Source organism: Mus pahari, chromosome 3 (genome assembly GCF_900095145.1).
Source record: "Mus pahari chromosome 3, PAHARI_EIJ_v1.1, whole genome shotgun sequence".
Lineage (NCBI taxonomy): Eukaryota > Metazoa > Chordata > Mammalia > Rodentia > Muridae > Mus > Mus pahari.
In genome coordinates, this window is record NC_034592.1 from 154,151,442 (window position 1) to 154,173,056 (window position 21,615).

Sequence of the window (21,615 nt, forward strand, 5' to 3'; positions counted from 1 at the left end):
AAAAAAAAAAAAACGAGTTGGATCCCATGCATCAGATATCTATTGAGTATGTTCAACCCACGGTCCATAACTTGTATGATTGTCAGTAGCTAGAACTGTAAGCCAACACAGAAAAGTAAATGTATATAAAAGATTAGGGGGTGGGTTTTGTTTCGTTTTAACTCAATTGCATGGTTCTCATGTGAGCTCCATAGATGACAAAGGCAGTGTTGTAATGTTAAAAGACTACAGGGGTTGGCTTTATCACCTGTATAAACAGTGCCTCTTGAGCAGTGTATAACTGAGACCATACGTGATTTTGCCAGAACGAGAATTACTATGTTGAGGCTCCTCTGTGCTCCACTCTAAGCAATTCCATGTTGTATAAAGTGGTGGAATTTTTTCTGGTTGCCATCATGCCTTAAGAGACTCCATTTAACAATCAGTTTTTAGCTCCATTTTGAAGATTAGGAATAGTCGGATGCTTCGGTTTATAAATCAATGGTACCTTTATCTGGCAGCACCCATGAGGCACAGACTGATAAATATTCTGGAAAGTAATAGGGAACCACTCTAGAAGCATATCAAAGTAAACTGAACTTGTGGCTGTATTAAAATCATATCAGAGAAGCCAGATCCAAGAATTGATTGGCTACAGAGACACACACAAAAAAGCTGGACGTCATGCAGGAGATGGCACGTAACAGCCATTTTCAGCTTTCCACCAACCTCTCCTCTGCTCATCCAGTGTAGGTATCAAGATTCTGACAGAGAACTCCTGCTATCCCAGGAGCCTCCCTGAATCCGGTGCACACCATTGACACAGCTTACTAAAGTTTCTATCCATCTGTGTCCATCTGGACCCGGTCCTGACCTTTGCCTCTCTGCCACGATGATGCCCATGCTGCTTCTGCAGTTCAACTCTGCTCCTAGGGCTTGGCTCTGCTGAGGTGGCTCTGGCAGACATCCAAAGGCATTGGCTCTCTGCCTTCCTTCAAATATTCTCCTTGCATCCCCACCAGCTTCCTGACTCTGCCTCTAGTTTAGAACTCCCTGTAACTCCTTGAACTCTGCTACAGATGCTTTCTAGTCACTCTATAATCACACACACACACACACACACACACACACACACACACATACACACACACACACATATATATATGCATATATATACACATACATATATACACATGTATATACATACAAATATATTAGATTACACATATGATGTATATGTTATATATTATCTAAATGTTACATGTTGTACATTAGGTTATATATATTGGATTATATATAATCTATGTACATTATATCTATATATGGTGGTTTGAAAATGCTTGGCCCAGGGAGTAGCACTATTTGGAGGTGTGGCCTTTTTGGAGAAAGTGTGTCACTGTTGAGCTTTGAGAGCTTCCTCCTAGTTGCCTGAAGATGACTCCCATTTTCTCCTCTTTGCCTTTAGAACATGATGTAGAACTCTCAGCTACTCCTGCGCCATGCCTGCCTGGACGCTTCCATGTTTCTGCCATGATGACAATGGACTGAACCTCTGAACCTGTAAGCCAGCCCCAATTATGTGTTGTCCTTATAAGAGTGTTCTTGGTCATGGTGTCTGTTCACAGCAGTAAAACCTTAACCAAGGCACAATAGATTATATATAATCTAATACAGATTATTTATAATATATAATCTAATATATATTAGATAGATACATGCATACATACATACATACACAGACATGTAGATAGACGATAGATGAATTAGATAGATAGATAGATAGATAGATAGATAGATAGATAGATAGATAGATGATAGATAGATAGATAGATAGATAGACAGATGATATGTGGATGTGTGATATGTAATATGTAACATGAGAGAATAGTAAATTGTTAATCCCACCCCTCATCAAAGAAGCTTCTTTTTGCAGCAGGTGGAGGCCATCACAGAGAATGCAGAGAACAGGTTAACATTGGCATATCTACAATGTAACCCTCACATGCAAGACTCAAAGAAAACCACAGACCAGGAATGGAAAGACAGTAACAGCCAGAGGACCAGGTGCCAGCTGATACACAGTGTCTTCCAGAAATGATAGGGAAGCCATAGCTATGAAACTCAACAAGATTGTCACAAGAAAGATCTACATATTGACAACACCAGTCTACAGCCAATGTGGATGGGGAAGAGTTCACAAAAAAACCCTCCCTAGATGAATAGCTGCAGGCAATCAATACCTTCTGAGAAAAGGAAAGTCTGTATTCTCCAGGAATGCGACCCCCAGTAGGTTATCCAGTCCCAAGTGTAAATCCCAGTTGTAAATACACAAACACATAAGAAACAGTAAGTGGGCTCAACAGGTTTTGTGTGTGCAAGTGTGTGTGTGTGTGTGTGCGTGTGTATGTGTTTATGTATATATGTGTGCATGTGTATATTTGTATATGGGTGTACATATATGTATGTATGTATGTATGTATGTATGTATGTATGTATGTATGTGTGTGCATGTGTGTATGCATGTATATATGTATACATGTGCATGTTTGTGTATATGTGTACATGTGTGTGCATACATGTGTGCATGTATGCATATGTGTGTATTATGTGTATATGTATGTACATGTGTGCATGTATGCATATGTATGTATTATGTATATATGTGTATGTATATGTGTGTTTATGTGCGTATTGTATGTATTTGTGTATTGTATGTGTGATAGGTATAATAACGATAGTCATAGAAGAATTCATGCACCTGAGATGGAGTGGGAAGTGACAAGGGGAAAGTGGAAGTTGGGGTGACAAGGATAGAAATGAGGTAATACTATACTCAGAGAAGAAATTCTCAAATTTAAACAAAATTATTCTAATAAAATATCCTTTTTTTTTTTTTTTTTTTTTTTTTTTTTTTGCTTCTGCCAGCTATCAAGAAAATCAAAACCCCTTTGCAAATTGCTGCTAAGGAAACCAACATGTCAAGTGAATCTGCCATTGTTCAGAAAATTCTGACATCATGGAAAGACAAAAATGTCTTCATTATCCCAACATACTATTCTTGTGACAATAACTGCCACACAAATTGTTCTTCTCTGAAGTAAGGACCTTTGAAAACCTTAAGTCACCTTGATTCTGAATGAGAATATCAATTAATAAATACTTTTTGTGCACTAAGCATTGGATGCAGGTTATTTACTTAAGCCCTGTTATACAGGAAACAGAGAAGAGGGAGTCGTCAGGTTTCTTCCCAAAGTGTCTTGATAGATGTAGGCTGTCCTGGCTAGTTTTCTGTTAGCTTGACACAGTCTAAAGTCATCTGAAAGGCGAGAACCTCAATTGAGAGAATGTTCTCATAAGCCTGGGCCAGAGGCCTTTTTTAATTTTTAATTTTTGTTTGTTTGTTTGTTTGGTTGGTTTTTTTTTGTTTTTTTTTGTTTTTTGTTTTTTTTTTTTTAGGTTTTTTGAGACAGGGTTTCTCTGTGTAGCCCTGGCTGTCCTGGAACTCACTTTGTAGACCAGGCTGGTCTCGAACTCAGAAATCCGCCTGCCTCTGTCTCCCAAGTGCTGGGATTAAAGGTGTGTGCCACCATCACCCGGCAAGGCCTTTTTTTAACTAATGACTGATGGAGGAGGGCCCAGCCCATGTTGGGTGGTGCCATCCCTGAGTTGGTGATCCTGGGTTCTATAAGAAAGCAGGCCTAGCAAGCCAGGGGAAGAAAGCCAGTCAGCAGCACCCCTCCATGGCCTCTGCATCAGTTCCTGCTTCCAGGTTCCTGACCTGTGTGAGTTTCTGTCCTGACTTCTTCAGTGGTGATGAGACAGTGGAAGTGTAAGCCAACTAAACCCTTTCCTCTCTAACTTAATTTTGGTCTTCTCAGTGAGGGGGACTCTGTAGGTGTCACAGCAGGTGTCATAACAGGTGTCACAGCAGGTGTCATAACAGGTGTCACAGCAGGCAGGGAATGAGCCACAAACAGATGCGAATGAGAATTCAGTTCAGATTGATTTCATCAACCTACATCAAGACTTCGAAAGAGTCTCTCACCAGGCAATTTATTCCCAACAATCTTAAACAGAGTGTGTGTGTGTGTGTGTGTGTGTGTGTGTGTGTGTGTGTGTCTGTGTGTGTGTGTGTGTGTCTGTGTGTCTGTGTGTGTGTGTAAACGCCATGACTTTGAGATGTAGTGCATGAAGGACAGGAAATAAGGTAGCAGGTTTGGAGGGAGGAAGTGATATGATTATATTTTATTAAAATAATTTTTAGAATAAACTAGGGAGACTGTTGATCATGTATAAAATTTTCCAGCGATTTAAACACAAAGGCCTCTTATTTTTGTTCATCATGACTGTTAAACCCTTCCTCTAAGTGGTTCTGGGATTTAATTGCAGGTTCAGCCTTGACTGCCTACTGATGCTCTGTCTGCTTTTCTGGAATCCTGACACCTCTTGTTTAACCTCTACTCTGGAAGACTTGAAGCAAGATCCACATCCATACCTTCCTTCTAAGTCCTAAGCCATTCTTTCCTTTTAAAGATGTCATTATTTTGAGAATGATGTACGTGTTTACAATGTATTCAGTCATATCCATCTTTATTGTCCCCTAACTCTACCCTGAAACTCCCTCCAGCTCAGCCCACTCTGACTTCATGCTCTTTTTTAATAACCTCAGGTCTGGGATAGTTTCCTTGTCAGCAGCTGGGAAGAGTAACCACAATCCAGAAAATGCCTCCATCAGACTGGTATTTATTACTGATTGATGTCAGAGGGCCAAGCCCACTGTGGGTAGCACCAAGAAAGCATACGGAGCAAGCCAGTAAGCAGCATCCCTTCACAGGGTGCCTCGGTTCCTGCCTCCAGGTTCCTGCCTCCAGGTTCCTGCCTCTGTTTCCCTCCGTGATGGAGTGTAACCTGAGAGTCCTAACTTGACATATAACCATTCCTCTCCAGGTTGTTTTTGGTCATGGTGCTTTATCCTAGCAACAGAAACCCTGAGATACCTCCTTAGTCCAATCCTTGCTGATGCATCTCATGAGTTTAGGGTCATCTACTAGAACCTAAAGGAAGAAAACTGTATCTCCTTACCCCAGCAGCTTTCAGCTGCCAATCACTTCAGACCCAGAGGTGGGGCTTTGGAGCCCAGTTCCCACTGGCCATGGAATGGAGACTAGCTTGATCCTGTGCAGGTCTAGGGCAAGCAGCAACAGCTGTCCTGAGTTCATGTGTACGGTGACTCTGTTGTGCCCAGAAGACATATGCTACCGGGGTTGTGAAGTTGCCCTATATGGGCAGATAATGCTTCCCCCAGCCACCATAGCTTATCAATCAAAAGGCCCTGATGTGAGGCATTTAGCCCTTTGTATGTCATTCCACAAATACAAAGAATCCTTTTCCAGCCTAGATTCTTTCTATATAAAATGATTGGCTTAGAAAAGCTGGGCAAACAAGACTAGGAAAAAAAAAAAATCTCCTAAACTCCAATCAAGTCCCAGCCAATCTGGGAAGCAAACTGCCCACTTGGTCTGCAAGCCACAGCAGGGCTTCCTGCTGACTCCTGAGCAGAATTAATTGCCAGAGCCTGGCAGCTCTCCAGATAACCACCATCCTTCCCTTCATTATCAAAAGTCTCTGCTGTCACTGCTTAATCAACACCTCCTGTGTAATTCTATAGACAGGGTTCTGTCTGCACTTACATGGGAATTGGTGCAAACACCACTTTTATTCAGCAATTATTTTGCTGGAGGATAGAAGTTGGAGCCCACAGCTTGGCAAGATTTGGAAGTTTCAGAAGCAAAAACCCTCATGGTTCTCTGGGAAACAGAGGCCCAACAATACCGGGTAGACACTGGAAATTATCTTTCAAGATCGTGAAAATATACTCAAGAAAGAACAGTCCATAAAGGGAAATCTGCAAGTGTTCTCCGGCTTCAGTTTGTTTGCTTGTTTGTTTGTTTGTTTGTTTGTTCGTTCATTTTGCTAGCTGTGCAAAGCAGAAGAGGTCACTAAGGAGCTGTCTGTCATCACAAAGGGGAAATGCCTTCAGCCTTAAAGGGAAGTTTCTGACTGGCTGCTTTTCCCACTTGCTGTGAGAGAGAATACATCAAGAGAAACATTGCTGGTTTTCCCTTCAGACTGTAACTCAGATGTTCTAATTGTGTCTTTCTTTGAAAATCCAAATGGCTCAAACCCAGTAATGACATTATCATGAGGCTAGGAGACAGTATGACCTATTGGATCGTTTGGATGACAATGACCCCACAGGCTCATATCTTTGAACGGTTGGTTACCAGTAGTTGTTCAGGAAGGATTTGGAGGGGTGCCCTTGCTGGAGGTGGTGTGTCACTAGGGGTGAAATTTAAAAGCCCAGTCCTCCCTTTTTCTCCATCTGCTGACTGTAGATCAAGATGTAAAGCCCTCAGCTCCTCCCCCAGCACCATGCCTGCCTGTCTGCTTCTCACCACGATGATCATGGATTAGTTCTAAAACTATAAGCAAACTCCTAACAAATGCATTCTTTTGTAAGAGTCTATTTAGTCAAGACATGACTTCTTGGCAAAAAGAACAGTAATTAAGGCAGCCTGTGACCCTGAATTTATCAAAGATCTACTACTTCTTTTTATAATAGATGTCAATTAACACAGAAACCCAAAACAGGTCAAGAAATGGGGATCTGTATTACACTTATCTTTACAGGGCTCATAGGTCACACATAGCCCAGGAGTAGGCAGATAGACTGTAAGAGCCAGAGGTGGTAGATGACTACGCAGACAGGGTGTCTTCTGGACACATCATGGTAGTTGCATGTATGAACTCGCTGTGGTTCTAACAGCATGCACAAGACCTGTGCAAACCCAGGCCATACGAAAGCCCAGCATGAGGAACGGAGGTGATCACAAAGTGTCATCCCCAACTGGGGACATAATGTTAATGGACAGCTTCCCAGAGAAGAAGAATTAGTTTTCTTTAAGGGTATGGCTCCTTGTAGGTTAAACATGCTCTGGTGGATGGTCTCAGGGGTGTATTGGGGAGGATATAGCCAGATCAAATTAGGTCAGATGGTGAGGTGGTTTGAATGAGATTGGCCTCCATGGGGTCATATATTGGAATGCTTGGTTCCAAGTTAGTGGAACTGTTTGAGAAGGAGGAAATGTGTCACTAGAGTTTGGCTTTGAGGTCTCTCTCTCTCTCTCTCTCTCTCTCTCTCTCTCTCTCTCTCTCTCTCTCCCTCCCTCCCTCCCTCCCTCCCTGCTAATTTATGGTCAGGATGTAAGCTCTCACCTACTGATCTAACACCATATCTGCTTATCTTCAAACCACACTGCTGGCCATGATGGTCACTGACCCACCCTCTGAAAGTATAAGCGTCTCTCTCCATGAGTTTCCTTAGTCATGGTGTGCCTTCATAGCAATAGAATAGTGGCTAAAAGACAGATGGAAAAGAAATGGGACACAAGGACAGATATGACGTGGAAAGCAGATCTGGGAGGAGCTGGAGGGGGAGGTGAATGTGAGCCAAGAGAGATGTGTGAGACTCTCAGGGAATTAATAAAAATATTTATAAGAAGAAAACGTAGCCAGAGAAAGGAAATTTGGGGAAGCCTGTGGTCACTGTAGGGAAAGCTGAAGGCTTGCCTGTATGAGACAGTGGCGAGAGGACCGGGGACTTCAGCTGAGTCACATGGTGCTTTCCTTGCATGAGGACCTAAGTCGGAGCCCAGGACTTGGGTAGCAGCTGGGTGTGGTGGTAAAAGCTTAATTCCAGCATGGGGGAGGTAAAGACAGGCTGGTCCCCAGTGCACACTGACAAGCCAGCCTAGCCTAGTCAGTGAGAGCTAGGGCACTGAGAGGACTGTCCTGAAAGAAAGGGTCAATGTGATCACCACCTGAGAAATGGGATTGATGCTATCCTCTGGCTTCCACGTGTTCATATACACAAACACACACTCACACACACACACACACACTCACACACACATACTCACACACATACACACACATAACACACACACACACAAATACTCACACACACATACATACACACACATATTCACACACATACACACACATACACATACACATACACACACATACATACACACACATAGTCACACACACATACATACACACACACGCATACTCACACACACATACATACACACATACATACGTACTCACAAAAACATACATAAATACATACACATTTATTTACACATACAAAGACAAATACACATACACACAAACACACAATACACCAACATAAACAAGGGTAGACACACACAAGCACACATATACACACAGCTATATGCACACAGACAAAATAGAAATGCCACTATAGACAAGCAAAACACCACTCAAGGTTTTTTTTTTTTTTTTCCTATTAGAAAATTGTCACAATTATCTGATACCTGGAGAGGTAACACTGTCTAAACCTCAACATTCAAGCAAAACATCTGGTGACCCAAATCTGTTGTCTTAAAAATTCTTCTGGGACTGGCAGCCCCTCCCTCTCTTGAAAAGAATGAAGTTAGAGCGGATGTGTCTCCAAGAAGGAGTCAGCAGGTCACACTCCGTTTATCTAAGGAGACAGTCAGCTCAGCTGGTATTAACTGAACACATATATGGGTTGTGTTGGCATAGGGGATTTGGAAGGGTCCCAGCCACCTGGACCCTGTTAATCTATTTGGCCAGTGTCACCTCTAAGGCTTATAATCCTCTAAGGGTTCCCTTCTCTTTGCAGTCGGGGTAAGTTCATAGAATAGCCCCCACCTGGCTTCTGGTTTGTGGAGTCCCTTTCATCACACACTCCCCTTTAGCCACATGAGGTTTCTCTGAACCCACAGAAGATGGTATCAGGTCAGTCTCAGGGACGCCTGCCTCTGTTCCCACAGCTCAGCAGCAGATGCTTGCATGCCTGAATTTCAGGCTTTAGTTCAAAACAACTTTCCTACTTGGTCATTCTCTTCTGATAAATCTATTCCCTTTAGACTATAGCTAAGCATCTGCAAGTTTATTTTCTCCTCGTTTCTAAATGGGGGAGGGGTCGGTTTATTTTAGTATTTAAAATTGAGTTCAATAACTATGCACTAATACACTGAATGACTAGAGGCAGACTCTACACAGTATGGAGATCAGCAGTGGACAATCACTTAAGCAGACTGCCTTGTGCTTTAAACTTTCGGGGCCAACTTTGATGTCCTCTAACCGACCAAGGGCTTTCTGAGATTGGAGATTCTGCTTCGTCTGTCACTCTGTAGCACTCATTTCTCAGGGAAAAAATGACTGCAAGAAGGAAGAAAGAGAAGAAAGAGGGAGGGAAGGAGAGAAAAAGAGAGCAAAAGAATTTATCACCATATGGACAGCAACTTTGCCCGAACAACCATAAAACTTACCGTGGGGCTTGTAGCAATCATGACTCCATTCTAGGTATTAATTCAGAGAAGCGATGTGCTGTCAAGTGTTTAAGGGAGAATGGAAGCTGGTCCTGTAGAAGTCTCCACTGGGAAGTTGCTAAACTGTAGGAAGCCAGAGCAGAGCAAGTGAGAGACAGGCCTTCCCAGGGGCTCAGGGCGCAGATCTTTTAAATCAAGGGGCCAGATGGCTGCCTTGTTAGAGGGTGCATCTCTGAGGCAGGTTTGGCTTTTTTTGTTGTTGTTAATCCAATACTCACCTTGGTGAAAGGTGAACTACATTTGAATGAGTCTTTCTAAAGTCCCTGTGTGCAGCCTCGGCCTCATTTGGAAGCGGGATGCACAGCCTGCTGCTGCCTTCCTAGGAAGGGAGATGAGCACTTCCAGGCAGCCCATGAGAGAAAAGGCACATCGCTGAGATGCTGCAGCATTCCCATTTCTACCGCAAGTGTGGCTCTAGGAGCCAGCACCTAAACTGCCCATTCACCTACTGAACATCTGCTGTGTTCCCACAATGCCACTGTTCTACCAGGATGCGTCTGGAAGATGCCCCAGAATGGCTCCCTTTTGCCCATTCAGCAAAGACTGTGTGAGGCGGAGAAAGGAGGGAAGACCCCTGAGTGTTAGCACTATAAAATACGGTAATAGTCCGTTTCTCAATGTGCCTCCAGTCTAGTTAGAGATTAGCAGAAAGCTCTTGACCCTGTCAGTATCAGCTCATCTACAGACCACCCCTCACCCATTCTCTCTCAGTCTTACCTACCCCACCAAACTACAAATATAGGGTGGAAAACCACTGACAGTCAACTTGCTCAAAAACCTGAAGATGCATTGGACAAAGCACAGGGTCCCCAGTGAAGGAGCAAGAGAAGGGATCCAAGGAGCTGAAGGGGTTTGCAGCCCCGTAGGAGGAACAGCAACATGAACTAACCAGTACCTCCAGAGCTCCCTGAGACTAAACCACCAATCAAAAAAAACACATGGTGGGACTTGTGGCTCTAGCTGCATGTGTAGCAGAGGATGGCCTAGTCGGTTAACAATGGGAGGAGAGGACCTATGAAGGCTCTATGCCCCAGTATAGGGGAAAGCCAGGGCCAGGAAGCAGGACTAGGTGGGTTGGTAAGCAGGGGGAGGGGGAAGGGATAGGGAGTTTTCAGAGGGTAAACTAGGAAAATAGATAACATTTGAAATGTAAATAAATAAAATATCTTTAAAAACAAAAAACAGAAACCTGAGGATGTGACAAGGTTGTGCATCTGACCCAAGAAGCTTTAAAAATAAACAGGAGCACAGAATTAAGGTGTTGAAAACCAGGACCTTACACCAAGAAGTTGCAAGGTAAAGTTTTATTTGTGGCCGGGCCAAACTTCCAGTCTCCCTCCTAGGAGAGTGAAGCAGCCTACAGCAGAGGTGAGAGCGCCCTTTCAAAACAAGCGAGAGGCTACAAAAGTGAAAATTTGCAGTTATTTTTATAATCCTGGAAAAGGTATGTTTGATGGGTTTATGGTCAGACAATTGAGACACCTTGAAACATTTTACAGTCGGTCAGTTCTAGGAGCAATGGAAACAGTTAAGGTATAGTTCCCAAGACGGCTGAGGAAGAATAAATCATCAGACAAACAAACAAGCCAAAACAAGGTGGCCTCTAGCTAAGGACATGATCAAAGTCTAACCTTGTTTAACTAAAAAGGAAGATGGAGTCAGCTGTCCCTTAACAACCGTAAAGGGTAGAGATGCTGTTGAGAGAAAAGCAAATGAAGTGGCAGAGGGAGAAATAAAACCCTCCTGGTTCCTCCGTCAGGGAGGAAAGGGCAGAGTGGCGGTCAGGGTTAGGGAAACTGGTCCCTGAGTCCACACTCTGTTTTACAGGAGCCTACCTCATTTTCATCCAGAGGCCCCAGCACTCTTATTATGAAGTGAGCGTCCATGGTTCCAGTGCTCTTATTATGAAGTGGAGGTCTGTGTTTCTCACAACCACCAAGTGACTTGAGAAAGAATAATCATTTTCTCAGTTCTTTCCATTGGACCAGGTAATTTGAAATCTTGGCGTAAAGGAGGCAACCAGATTTAAAAATACAACCCACAGTGCCCACTCTGAGGTCAACAGGAGTCCCTAAAGGGAGAGATGCCATTGCTTGGATTTTGGTTGTTTTGTATTGTTTTGATCCCACCCGGTGGCTTTCCAGATGCTCTTTCTAGGTCTTCACCTGGGAACTGCTGGAAATGAAATTGAGAGGTCAGTTCTAAAGCCTCCTGATTCTGCGCACAGAGATCCAGAAACCCTCATTTTGTCAAGCCCTAGGTCATTGCAAGCAGGATTCCAGGTTATGGCGTAGACCCTTACATGGGGCCGTTCCTCCCCCTGATAGTTCTGGTGTTAGGGTTCCAAAGACCCATCCCAGGGGACAGAGCACGTGACAGCTCTGGCTCCAGATGTGCTCCAGTCCTCTGCTCACAGCAGCTGCTGCATGACAGCCATTTGGCTGGGAGAACTTACCCCACTGTAGAAGTGACTTATGAGTATTCTTTTGGGAGATCCCATAGGGGACTGGCCTTAGGGTGGAGCAGACACCAGGAAAGGAAGATAGAAAACAGAAGGGACAAGAAAGGCTGACGCTGAGTTCAGGGTAAGCCTTGGCTGATGTCAGTTCTGCCTTGGCCTCGTCTGAGGTGTGTGCCAGGGGATCGAATTATGATCTGAGCCCAGATGAGATGAGATGTCGGCGGAGCTCTTCAGCCCACTGGGTGTAAGAAGCCAGATCTGCTCTCTCTAGTCTTGAAAGAAAAGAAGAGAGTTCCCAGGAGAATGGCCCAGGCCTGTTCTCTGACTACGACCACAAACAATGCACATGGTATGTGGGAGAGTGAGAGACAGGAAGAAAGGAAACACTTGATGAGGGACAAAGAGTTGGATGTATGTGGAGAGAACACAGTCACTAAGAAGTGGACCCCCCGCAAAGATGTCTGACCCATCCTCAGAACCAGGGAGGCATGTTCTTTTTCGAGACAGGGTTTCTCTGTGTAGCCCTGGCTGTCCTGGAACTCACTCTGTAGACCAGGCTGGCCTCAAACTCAGAAATCCGCCTGCCTCTGCCTCCCAAGTGCTGGGATTAAAGGCGTGCGCCACCACCGCCTGGCATGGGAGGCATGTTCTAAGAACTTTCCTCGAACTGCCTGGACTTGACGCTCACAAAACCTCGTAAGCATCACCTGTTTGGGCACGGTGAGAAGTGCATCCGAGGCCCAAACCCAGTATCCCTACCTGTGCACCCCTCAAAACGTGCTTTTTGCCTCCAAGCTGAGCAGCATTTATTTTAGCCTGTGTCTCATGGTGTTGCCTTGACTGGCCTGGAACTCACTGTGTAGACCAGGTTAGCCTCAAACTCACAGGGCTATGCATCATTTCTGGCCACAGAAGCTTTCTCAAGCAGCTGCCCCACAGGCAACTTGGATGCAACTGAGGAAATTCTAACTTGTTCAGTGTTCAGAGAGAGAGAGAGAGAGAGAGAGAGAGAGAGAGAGAGAGAGAGAGAGAGTTAGTTTAGCTTCTCTCAAACACTGGCAGGTCAAAAAGCATATCTGCAGGAGGGAGGGAAGAGCCCCTGGGAGAGCTTTGGGGACTGTCCCTCTCCAAGTCCTTCCCCTACTCCAAGTCTTACCTCATCCTAGTCACCTGCTGTTTGTTAAAATCACCCAAATTTCACCCTATCCCTATTCAGGATTCTCACTCAAACCCCAGGCACCATACCACCATTCTCATGGGTGGAATACCGTCTCTCCCTACCCTCCTCAAACTTGTCTGCCATCTAATCTAATCCAGGAACAAACCTGTACCCATTGTATTAAAAGAAAAAAAAAAGTTGTTCAGGGGTAGAATTATTTACAAGAGCTTAGTGGGATGCATAGGAAAACTGAGAAGCCTTGGCAGGATCTAAAGCTGGAATGTAGAAACATATTTATATGAATGAACACATCAAGGTCTCTGGGGGTGGTCAGAGGTTCAGCGGGGTCTGCCCATCTTTCTGAGGCTTGAGTCTGAAAGACTCAACTTTTCCTGGTTCTTTTTCTGTCTCTTTCTTTTGAATGCTGGTCAGAATATAAGTGTCTTTCTGGTCCCTCCATACTCTTTCTCCGAAGCTCACTGAATGTGTCTGACCCTGCCGTGTGACAGCCGATACCTGTCTGCCATGTGCGTTGACCACAACATCATGTCTTTTTTTCCTTCATCCTGCATATTCTTCCTCTCCAGGCGAGACTTACAGTTTGCCTGCTCTGAGGTGTTTTTGAGTTAAATTCTAATAAAGCTATAGTCATAACTGTATAAGAAATACATCACCACTCTCTCGTTACATAGAAGTACATGCTTATCTAGATACAACTTGTAAGTGTAACATCACATTTAAATATTAAAAGCAGTTGTCACCTGAGCATGGCATATGGTTTATTTTTATTTATTAATATATATAATTGTGTGTATTACATATAATACATTAATATATTTATTTTAACATTATCTTATTATATATTTCTTACAGACATCTTCATTTTGTTTTTAAATGAGCCATGACACAGTTAAAATGTGCAGCTACTACATAGGATATAAAACTTCTAAATGGTACCTCTCAAATGGTGCTTGGTTGACAAGTGACCTTCATCTGGTCCGTAAGTGTATCTATAATACTTCTCCAAGTTAACATGAACACTGCTTGTGAAACTAGTCTTGTGTGTTTTTTCTACCTTCTGTATATCTCACCTCACCCTATGACCTCAAAACACTTCTATTTTCAGGTCAGGCAACTACGTTCATTAGTCGAGCATCTTTGCTGATCACTAAGGGTTTGTTGCTAGAACCCATAATAACCTAGAATATCTGTTATGCCCTAATCAGTGAAATGAGATTTTGAGACACCATGATAACAAAAGCAAATGAAGGAAGGGCGCACAGGGAGACACGTAATTAACAGGCTCTGTTATCTAAACTTTCGTGAAAGACAAACCATCAACTGTTGAGATATAAAAGGGGTAGCTTTTAATTAAAGTGTCGTTTTCCTTCAGGACCCGTGTCGCCTCTGGCAAACATTTGTCAACATGTGTCCCAAACCGTCATTCCGTCTTGGTGCAGCTGGCTGATGGGCTAGCCCGTTCTCCAAACATTCAAAATAACAAATTAAATCAGGAATACAGCAACAATAAATTAAACTTATCATAACATTTTGATAACAAAAAAATTCCATCTCTGGGGATTTATTGCATATTTAAATATTCGGGGTTTTGAGATATTTCTTGATTTCTAGGCTCAGACCCTCATAGGCTCGTTTGAATGTCAAAGACAGGTGGTCTCTGGTGCTATTAACTATTTGATTTTAGGAACTGGAGAAGAAATGCCAGGTTGTATTTTCAATAGTGTTTTATAAATATGAAAATCAGAGTAATGTGAAGAAAAATATTCTCTATAAATCATCCTTGCCTTCTGCACGTGTGGCTTAGCCTACAGTGAAAAATACTTGGGACCCTTTGTCTCCAACCCAACAAGGAAGACTTTACTTTGAGTTCTTCCAACACAGACATCGCAGCTGCCCCGGTCCACCTTCACTCCCTCACAATGACATACCCTTTGTGGCCATCCACTGGCTGATGTTGGCAAACCTCCATGAGTCCCCATGGGTTGGAATTAGTATTCTGCTTGCATGTCGTAGGCTCTGTCTGTGTCAGCCTTCATCATGTCCTCCTGTTCTCTTCCCCCCCCCCCCAAACCATGCGCTGTTGTCATTCAGCTGTACACCGAGGGGACCTAGCAGGGCAGCCCTGCAATCTGTTGGGAGGCCATGAGTCCCGAGTACCACTTTAAAGGAGGTGGAGTCAGACAGAACAAGTTCAAATGCAGACTGTCTCTTATTAGACAGTGACCTTGATGTGAGGGCTGTGGTCTCTGATTTTATTCCTTTCTTGGTGAGAAAGCAAGCAAGGGTGCTACTTTCCAGAACACTGTGGAAACTCGTGAGTGGAAGGCAGTGAACACAGGAAATCTTTCCTGGGTTCCCAGTGCCGGGTGCACAGTGAATGCTGTCTAACTGGATGCTTTCCTTCCTTCCTCACCATTGGCACATTCGGGGCAAGCGTTATCAGATATTTGCTTATCTGATGTCATTTACTGTCACCACTACATCAATCTCGAAAATTCTCTCATCTGTCTTAGGGCCTTAGACACACACAGAGACACAAATAGATAAAAGTAGGCAGTAGGGCACCCACTACACGCACACATGTGCACACATACACACACACACACACACACACACTAAGATTTTCCTCACAGGAAACTCCTGAATAAATGCAAATGCATTAACTAGGAGAAATAGCACATCAAGCCATTTTCACTCATTAACAGCCATTTGTTTATCAAATTCACTCTCCCAGTCAACAGTCAGATTCCTGGTGCAACTCGACACATCCATGCCAAAAACTTCAGTTCACAGGACATTAAAAAGATCATAAAGAGACAGTCAACACTAAAGAGAACCACAGCCGGGCAAGTTGAGCCCAGTTGCGAGAGCTCACAAACAGACCCAGATAGACACAGAAGCTCACAGATAGATGACAGCACAGGCAGACATGCACACCGAAAGGGAATGTACAATCTGACACTGTGCACACATGCTTTCGTGATACAAAATCCTCCCTACAAATGAACTCCCCCAGTAAGCTAACGTCTGAGCCTCAGGCCCCACACTGTAAATAACCATATCTTTCACCAATTCTGAGATGCATCTTTAGAGTAGGCAAGATGACTCAGTGGGGGAAGAGACTTAGGGTCAAGGCCAAGGACCTGAGTTCAAACTTTAGCATCCACATAATGGGAGGAGAGAACTTAACTCCTGCAGGTTGTCTCATGACCTGTCCTGCTCTTGAGTATGCGTACATGCACACATACACAGAAAAAGAGAGAGAAAGAGAGAGAGAGAGAGAGAGAGAGAGAGAGAGAGAGAGAGAGAGAGAGAGANACTACTCACTAGGTGTTATGGTGTTACCCAAAGAGTGAGAGTCATGGGCACACCCAAGCACACACCAAAACACACAAACACATGACACACACACAAAAAGAGAGAGAGAGAGAGAGAGAGAGAGAGAGAGAGAGAGAGAGAGAGAGAGAGAGAGAGAGAATGAGAGAAGAGAGAGAAGAGAAAAGGAGAGGGAGAGAGGAAGCTGATACATACAAACACAGATAGATACATAGATAGATACATATATATGTGCACATCTTTTCTGAAGCAGGCATATGCCATACTATTCATGTTCCTATGGCCACTTGTGCAGTATTTGGCCCTCTTCCTATGGAGCTCACAGAATTGTTTCATGGATGACTGTGAGAGGTAGCATTCTCTTGTATGTTTCCTTTCTCTAGAGCAGCTGGACACATCACTCCTGTGAAAATGCATCTGTCACATAGTGAAAAGACAGGAAGAGGTCCAGAGGTCCAGAGGTCCTGAGTTGAGCAGGGAACACTTAAGTCTGATGTTTTCTCTGGGTGTGGAGCAGAAAGAATCAGGAGGTTTTAAAGCAGATTACAGACTCTTAAAGATCCCAGGCCCTGGAAAAGGCATTCTTAAGAAACAGGTCTGATGTGTAACAACAGCTCAACCACTTGCTAGGAGCTGGCTCTGTCTGGATTTTCAACCTTGCACCTAGAATATGCCAACCTCACCCCTAGATATTCCCACTCTGCTCCCAGGACACCTTGTTTTCCAGGCAAAGATCAATGCCACGGGAAGAGAACCTTGTGAGAGTTCATCCCTATCTACCCCATGCGCCTTCCCAGAGGTCTCCGAGTCTGGAACTTCTGCTAGCAACTTTGTATCCCCTTCTCACACATGCTCCCCCAAGCACTAGAGAATCAAAACTTTGTCTTTGGAGAGCAAGAGTGTCAAAAAAGACAGTGGTGGCCTCTGTCTCACGGACAGAAGGGAACAGCCATCAGACCACTTCATCATATTCTTTTTATGGTTTGTTTGTTTGTTTGTTTGTTTGTTTGTTTTTGACTTTTTGAAGCAAGGTCTTACTATGTAGTCCAGCAACCCTTGGATTCATAATCCTCCTGCCTCGCCTTCCATGAGGACACACAACCACAGCCAGCTTCATCCTTCATTCTTGTCACTCAGAGTACTTTTGATGTATGTCTTTGATATGGCCATTCTTAATGTTTGCTTTAGAGTCAAGCATTCCCATGGGAACACTTCCCAAGAGTCCTTAGAATTTTTGTTCACTGGGGACTCATGACTTTTCCCCTTGTTTCTAATAACAAAATGATGGTTTATCCTCTTCTGACTGTTTTCTTTCTGTGGGTACCCAACGTTCTCAGAAATAATCAAGTACAAATAGCTCTTCAAATTCTCTAGTACCTCCCTTGAAAGTCCTCAGGCAGCTCTTCCAAGAAATGCTTACAAATAAAAAGATGCCAGTTGCGTCCCTTGGGTCACTAAACCACCCAATCTCTGCAGAAGCCTTTGGAATTTCTGTCAGCTCTTGCAAGTTACTCAAAGAACTCTAATGAATATGTGAAGAGGAGAAAGTTTTAGTGAATTTTTTCTTGTCCTTTTTGGGAAACAAAGAGAGTATTCCTTCTGCCGTGAGATTATTTTGTTCCATTCGTTGTTCCTCTTACAAGGGACAAATATACTCCCCAGCAAAGCATAGTGGGAAACTCTCAAAGAACATGGCTTTCATTTAATTTTATAAATCAAGAAAAATCACTAAGCATTTCCAAGCTGAGGCGGGATGCCTGTTCTGCTCGCCTGTTGTTTGCACCTGCTGGAATGTCGCTTTTTAGAAAGGGATGGGTTTGGCTTGTTTCTGTGTTTAGTTCAAGGGAATGAAGGAGAAATCAGGTAGATGGATGAGAAGGAATCTGCAGAAAGATGTGCTGTGTTCCTCAGCACAGCTAAGACTGTACGAGACAGAGCAGACACCAGCTAATGACTACAGATAGAACGAGGGCTGTGTGTGTGTGTCTCTGTGTGTGTCTCTGTGTGTCTCTGTGTGTGTTTGTGTCTGTGTGTGTTTGTGTCTGTATATGTGTGTCTGTGTGTGTGTGTGTGTATGTTTGTGTCTGTGTATGTGTGCCTGTTTGTGTCTGTGTGTGTATCTGTGTGTGTGTTCTGTGTGTGTGTCTCTGTGTTTGTGTCTGTGTGTATCTGTGTGTGTCTGTGTGTATGTGTGTCTGTGAGTGTGTCTGTGTGTCTTTGTGTATGTGTATCTGTGTGTGTGTGTGTGTGTGTGTGTGTGTATTAAATGTATACCACATGGTAGGTAGAAATGGAACACTCACAAGCTCAAACCTAAAGTCTTCTCATGCTGCTGTGGAAATGAGAGTAACAGAATAAAAATTTTAAAAGACTTGAGTTTAGACATGCCTTTAAAAACCTAGAAATGGTCCTTCCTTCAGTCTCTGCTCCACACGTTGTCTCTGTAACTCCTTCACTAGGTATTTTGTTTCCCCTTCTAAAAAGGATCGAAGTGTCCACACTTTGCTCTTCCTTCTTCTTGAGTTTCATGTGTTTTGCAAATTGTATCTTGGGTATTCTGAGCTTCTAGGCTAATATCCACTTACCAGTGAGTGCATATCATGTGTTCTTTTGTAATTGGGTTACCCCACTCAAGATGATATCCTCCAGATCCAGTCATTTGTCTAAGAATTTCATAAATTCATTGTTTTTAATAGCTGAGTAGTACTCCATTGTGTAAATGTACCACATTTTCTGTATCCATTCCTCTGCTGAGGAACATCTGTCTTCTTTCCAGCTTCGGAGCAGAGACTGAAGGAATGACCATTCAGAGACTGCCCCACCTGGAGATCCATCCCATAAACAATCACCAAACCCAGACACTATTGCAGATGCCAACAAGAGCTTGCTGACAGGAGCCTGATATGGCTTAGCTGACTCCTGAGAGGCGTTGCCAGTGCCTGGCAAATACAGAAGTGGATGCTCACAATCATCCATTGGACAGAGCACAGGGTCCCCAATGAAGGAGCTAGAGAAAGGACCCAAGGAGCTGAAGGGGTTTGCAGCCCCATAGGAGGAACAACAATATGAACTAACCAGTACCCCCAGAGCTCCCTGGGACTAAACCACCAATCAAAGAAAACCCATGGTGGGACTCGTGTCTCTAGCTGCATATGTAGCAGAGGATGGCCTAGTTGGTCATCAATGGGAGGAGAGGCCCTTGGTCTTGCGAAGATTCTATGCCCCAGTATAGAGCAATGCCAGGGCCAAGAAGTAGGAATGGATGGTTGGGGAGCAGGGCGAGGGGGGAGGGCAGGATAGGGGATGTTTGGAGAGGAAACTAGGAAAGGGGATAACATTTGAAATGTAAATAAAGAAAATATCTAATAAAAAAAAAAAACTTAGAGAAGATAAACCCTGGCAAGACTCCCTATGAAAAGGCACATGGCCTGGCAGCCTGAATTTGATCCTTGACATGGTAGAAGACTTTTGAGTTTTTTCCTCAGAATACAGCATGTGTGCAGGGGCACACTTGCTCACACAAGGTGGGAGGGGGCACGTGCATACACACACACAAACTAACAACAATAACAACAATAGGAACAACTGTTGAATAAAAAAGCGGAAAAGGGAAAAATCTATCTATACATATTCCAGAGACACTGAGGAAATTCTCACCAAGTTTCCATGAATGGAGTCTGGTGACTTAATCCTGTGTGTAAGTTCCTGTGATGGCAAATTGCTCATCTACATACCCTCACAGCTCATGCTACTGCTGAGAGGGACAGCAGGGCCAGGCACCTTGTGGTCACAAGGATGTCATACAAAACTGCATACATGTATCCCAGACTGTATTCCGAGCCCATTTACACTAAAAATATATGATTTGCCTTTTTATCTGACATTAAGGTTTATTTAGGTAGCTTGTAATTTGATTGGTTCAACCTGCCAACCCCAATCCAGAATAATGCAGAAGCAGAAATTGAAGGCCAGGAGCCAGTAGAAGAAAGTAGTTTACCCCTAAAAAGAAACTTCAGCTCGAAGAGAGATCACCCTCTGATTCCATAGTAGGTGGTGGTGATGGGGGGGAGGGTGGTGTTAAAGAATGTTTCATTTTCTCAGGAGATAGCTCAGTTAGCAAGTGCCTCCTACCCAGCATGGGGCTCTGAGCTCAGATCCCTGGCCTCACTCTGTGTAAATGCTGTGTAGGTGGAGCGCATCTGGAACTCTAGCACGGGAGTTGGAGACAGATGCATCTTGGGAGCTCACCAGAAGCTCATCTTGCAGAAATGGATGACTCCAGATTCAAGAGGCCTTGTCTCAAAGGCTAAGGGGGAGAGTGATTGAGAAGGACAGCCTCCACAGACAGGAATATACATGTGCACACACAGTACATAGGCATACATATGAACATACCTGTGCATGTGCACCAACACATACACACCCACACAAACATGTGTGTGCATGTACACACACACACACACACACACACACATACACACACACAGCTTCTGAAGATTCTTTCCGGACTCTGTATTGTATACAGCTAGAATTAGCTGTTACAAAGCGTGTAACCTAGTACTCTGTTACTCTCTTTAGCTTGTAACTAGAATTGTTTGTTGCAAAGTGTGTGTAACCCGGTACTCCATTACCAAGTAGGAAAATCAAATGTGGAGAAACCTCAGGTTTGCCATTTTTTTAAATGTCAGGTGTAGGCTAATATAAGAAGGCAGATCCATAAGTTTCCATGGCTGCAAGCAACAAGCCATCCGCAGCTGAGTTAGCAGGAGATGAGTCTGTTAAAAGGCCACTACATGAATCCTCAAGATGGTTGCTGAAATCCAGATTCAGAGATAGACAGAAGCCCAGAGCTGAAACCATACGTATTTCTACACTTCCCTGACAAAATGCCTAAAACAATTGGAGGGGAAAGGGCTCACTTGGGCTCACGGTTTGAAGGGATACAGTCTAGCAGCACAGGAAGGAAGGAATGCTCACCAGAAGATGAAGCAGCTGGCTGCTACATTGTATTCTCAGTCAGAAAGCAAGGAGAGATAAACTGGGTGGCCAGCTCTGGGTGGTCAGCTCTAGGTGATCAGCTCTGGGTGGCCAGCTCTGAGTGGCCAGCTCTGGGTGGCCAGCTCTGGGTGGCCAGCTCTGGGTGGCCAGCTCTGGGTGGCCAGCTCTGGATGGTCAGCTCTGGGTGGCCAGCTCTGGGTGGCCAGCTCTGGGTG